This window comes from Mustelus asterias, chromosome 9 (genome assembly GCF_964213995.1).
Source record: "Mustelus asterias chromosome 9, sMusAst1.hap1.1, whole genome shotgun sequence".
NCBI lineage: Eukaryota > Metazoa > Chordata > Chondrichthyes > Carcharhiniformes > Triakidae > Mustelus > Mustelus asterias.
In genome coordinates, this window is record NC_135809.1 from 52141502 (window position 1) to 52146610 (window position 5109).

Below are 5109 nucleotides of genomic sequence, written 5' to 3' on the forward strand. Positions count from 1 at the left end.
TGTCACACGCTCCTTTCATTGCCAATGCTTGGCCTCAGTTTGCTCTTGGTAATGAAACTCGAGTTGTTCAGTTCCTTCCTGGATGCTTTTCCTCCTCTCTGGACGGTCTTGGGCCAGGCACAATTTTAAAATGGCTGTAGCTTCCATGTATGGATTTATGGACCATGGGCGGGATTTTACGGCCTTGCTCGGGCGAAATCATAAAGTCGCACCCGAGGCCGATGGAGATTTCCATTCTGGGAACCTTGCCCGCCACAATTCTGGGACAGGCGAGGTGGTAGGGTTTCGGCCCATGTGTGATTTCAGGAAATGCCAACACCTTGTGTTTATATATAGCACCTTTATCGGTGTTTCATATGTGGGCCATCAACCACAATCTGACAGCGAGACAATGATGGTTATGTCAAAGTGGTAGGATTTAAGGAGTGTCTTACTGGATGAGAGATTACAGGAGGATTTTTGGGCAGGAAGGGCTGAGAAAACTGAGAGCAGGTCGACTGGGGTGAGGAAATGGAGCAATCCATAAGAACAGAATTACAGGAATTCAGAGTTTTCAGAAATTGGAGATTACGGAGATAGGAAGAAGTGGGGCCATGGAGGTATTTGAACACAAAGTTGAGAAGTTTTAATTCCCCCAGTCCAAAGATGTGCGGGTTCGGTGGATTGGCCATGCTAAATTCCCCCTTAGTGTCAGGGTTATGGGGATAAGGCCTGGGTGGGATTGTTGTCAGTGCAGGCTCAATGGGCCGAATGGCCTCCTCCTGCACTGAAGGGATTCTATGAAACCACTGGAAGCCAATGTACGTGAGTGAGCATAGGGGTGATGAGTGAGCAGAAACTAGCTGTAGCTACGGACAGCAAAGCTATGGATGCTGGGTGTTCAGTAGTTCAGTAGGCCAAGAGTCTGAAGGTAAAGAGTCCGGGGTGAGGATTTCAGCAGCAGTTACACAACTGCTGTCTGTGCTCCACTCATAAGAACATAAGACATAGGAGCAGGAGTAGGCCATCTAGCCCCTCAAGCCTGCTCCGCCATTCAATCAGATCATGGCTGATCTGATCGTGGGTTCAGTTCCACTTACCCGCCCGCTCCCCATAACCCTTAATTCCCTTAATGGTTAAAAATCTATCTGATGCACTATCAATCAAGCAAAGACTAGTTTGCATGCAAGAATAGGCTTTTATTAGCAAAAGTCTTGGAGCACACCCATGCCGATGAACTGGTCCAGAGACTGAGGCAGGGGGTGGGGAGCAGTCACCTTTATACCTGGACTGGGGGGGGAGGAGTCCCAGGCAGGGCCGGCAGGGGCATGTCCAGGCATGTCACACACACACAGGCAATAAGCTAACAGTGGTTGACCACATTCACCCCGTTTTTAAAAAAGAGTCCGGCGGGGGGTGAGGTGGGTGGAACAGTGTTTACAGAATTACAAATTTAGTCTCTCTGGGGGCTTGATCTGCCGCTGCGACCACCGTAGTGCCGGTTGTGGTGTCGGTTCCGGTGGCCGCGGTGTTGGTTCAGGCGCCAGGCCGTAGTCACTCGAGTCGTCTGTAGTCCCTTCCGATTGTCGGGTGCGTGGTGGCAGCTCCTGGGGCTCAGGCATGCTGTATACGGGGGTTGGGGGTCTGGGGTTGTGGGTCGTAGTGGTCCCTGGGGCACAGGTCTCGAATAGAGACCGTGTCCTCCCGCCCGTCGGGGTACGCTACATAGGCGTATTGGGGGTTGGCGTGGAGGAGTTGGACCCTTTAGACCAGGGGGTCCGACTTATGGGTCCTCACGTGCTTCCGGAGCAGGACAGGGCCTGGGGACGTCAGCCACGACGGTAGTGAGGTCCCCGAGGAGGACGTTCTGGGGAAAACAAACATTCTTTCATGAGGGGTAGCATTGGTAGCTGTGCAAAGGAGTGATCTAATCGAGTGTAGTGCATCAGGGAGGACCTCTTGCCAGCGGGTGACTGGAAGACCTTTAGATCTCAGAGCTAGTAAAACGGCCTTCCAGACTGTCGCGTTCTCCCTCTCTACCTGTCCGTTCCCCCTGGGGTTGTAACTGGTGGTCCTACGCGAGGCTATGCCTTTGGAGAGCAGGTACTGTCGCAGCTCATCATTCATAAAGGAGGATCCCCGGTCGCTATGGATATAGCTAGGGAAACTGAACAGGGTGAAGAGGCTGTGCAGGGCCCTGACGACTGTGGCCGAGGTCATATCCTTTCCGACGTGGAGTTGTTCAGCTCCTTCCCAATCTCCTTGCAGTCCAGCCGCTTGTCTTTTCCCAAGGGCCTGCTGGCTTGTTTTGGTGCCGGCAAGGGCTTGGGCTTCTTTAGCGAAGGGGAAACGTGAATATTCGTCAATGATGTTGAGGAAGTATATGTTGCGGTCAGAAGAGGGGAGGGGGCCTTTGAAGTCGATGCTTAGGCGTTCAAAAGGGCGGGTGGCCTTTATGAGGTGTGCTCTGTCTGGCCGATAGAAGTGCAGCTTGCACTCTGCGCAGACCTGGCAGTGTCTGGTTATAGACCTGACTTCCTCAATGGAGTAGGGCAGGTTACGGGCTTTAATGAAGTGAAAAAACCTGGTGACCCCTGGGTGGCAGAGGTCGTTGTGGAGAGTCTGCAATTGGTCTATTTGTGCGCTGGCACATATTCCCCGGGACAGCGCGTCTGGAGGCTCCTTGAGCTTCCCGGACCGGTATAAGATGTCGTAATTGTAGGTGGAAAGCTCGATTCTCCACCTCAATATTTTATCATGTTTGATCTTGCCCCGCTGTGTGTGGGACTTTGAAGCCATGGAGATCGTTTCCTTCACTGGCAGTACTGAAAGGGCGTAGCGACTCACTGTGTTGGGGTGAATAAAGCTCTCCGTACTCCCACAGTCAAATAAACAGTCTGTAGTGCGACCGTTTACCTCGATGTCCACCATGGACCTGGCGAGTTGGTGAGGCCTGGATTGGTCCAGCGTAACTGAAGCCACCGTTGGATTTTGTGACACGGCTGACGGCGTCCAAGATGGTGGCCCGCATGGTTCACACGCGGCTGATGGCGTCCAAGATGGCGGCCCGCACGGCTCATACGCGGCTGAGGGTGTCCAAGATGGCGGCCCGCATGCGGCTGATGGTGTCCAAGATGGTGGCCCGCATGGCTCACACGTGGCTGATGGCGTCTAAGATGGCGGCCCCCGCAGGTCACACATGGCACTACTGGGCTTGGAGGTCGATTTCACCCTGCATACCTTCACATAATGGCCCTTCTTTCCACACCCGAAGCAGATCGCATCCTTCGCCGGGCAGCGTTGTCGGGGGTGCTTCCCCAGGCCGCAGAAGTAGCACTTTGGGCCTCCGGAGACTGCCACAGCAGTCGGGTCATTGGTGGGACGTGGCGTGGCGTAGGCCTGCGGCCCTCCTGAGTACAGAGGTGGCGGCGACCGCGGTGTCCACGATGCGCCCCCGTGGTCGGGGGTGTAGGCCTCGAGATTACGGAAGGCCACCTCTAACGAGTCGGCAAGCGCCACAGTCTTTTGTAGGTCCAGCTCACCCTGTTCCAGCAGTTGTTGTCGGATATAGTTTGACCTGATACTCGTGACATAGGCACCTCTGATTAAGTCCGCAGTGTTTTGGGCGGCTGTTACGGCCTTGCAGTTGCAGGCCCTACCAAGTGCTCGCAACGCACGCAGGAATTGATCACCCGATTCTCCTGGCTGTTGTCTACAAGTAGCCAGAAGATGTCTGGCGTAGATTTCATTAGACTGTTTGTTGTACTGGCCTTTTAAAAGTTCGATCGCATCCTTGTAAGTTTCAGCGAATCTAATCATCGAGAATACTTGATCGCTTACCCGGGCGTGGAGCACGTGTAGCTTGTCGGTTTCGGTCCGGACGACGAAGGCGGAGGCGGTGAGGAAAGTTTCGAAACATCGCAGCCAGTGATCGAAACTGTTTGAGGCTCCTACGCCTTGAGGATCCAATTCTAATCTATCGGGTTTAAGTATCTGCTCCATCCCAAAACTTTTGCTAATAAAATTGATGCACCATCAATCAAGCAAAGACTAGTTTGTATGCAAGAACAAATAGGCTTTTATTAGCAAAAGACTTGGAGCACACCCATGCTGATGAACTGGTCCAGAGACTGAGGCAGGGGGTGGGGAGCAGTCACCTTTATACCTGGATATGGGGGGAGAGGAGTCCCAGGCAGGGCCGGCAGGGGCATGTCCAGGCATGTCACACACACAGGCAATCAGCTAACAGTGGTTTACCACACTATGTATCTGTGACTTAAACACATTTAACGAGGTAGCCTCTACTGCTTCATTGGGCAGAGAATTCCAAAGATTCACTACCCTCTGGGAGAAGAAGTTCCTCCTCAACTCTGTTCTAAATTGACTCCCCCGTATTTTGAAGCTATGCCCCCTAGTTCTTGTTTCCATTGTAAGTGGAAATAACTCCTGTGCTACCTGCACTCTGCAGGAATGTTTTGGACTTTTGGAATTCTCTCCCCCACTCGTTTAAAATGCTGCTCAAAACTATCTTTGACCAAACTTTTAGTAATCTGGTGGCCTAAAAATCTCCTTCACGTCTATTGTTTGATTATTTGAACATTTATTGCCCATCTCTGATTGTTCAAATGAGGGCATTTAAAAGTTAACCCACATTGTTGTGGGGCTGGAACCACATGTAGGCCAGACCAGGTAAGGACAGTAGGTCTGGGGCTGTGAACCGATGGGTTTTTACAACAATCAGATTTTTAATTCCAGATGCTTATTGGATTCCAATTTCACCATCTGCAGTGACAGAATTTTAGGTCCTCAAAGGTTGTCTCATGGATTACTAGTCCAGCAGCACTGTCACTGCCACTGCACCACCCACCTGCCCACATGTTCCTACGAAGCCTTTTGGGCAAGTTCGCCTGTTAAAGGCGCTATACAAATGCAAATAATTGTGATTGTGTAACCTGCACTAATTCGGAAATCAGACGTTCCGGAACACTATTGGTTTAATGGAAGGCTTGTATTCTAAAGTGCGAAGGAAAGCACCCTGGCAGAGTGAGAGAGGGTGAAGGTTTTTTTTTGGGGGGGGGGGGGGGGGGGGGACACTTTGCCTTTAAGAGCTGCTGCGGGTCTGGACAAGTC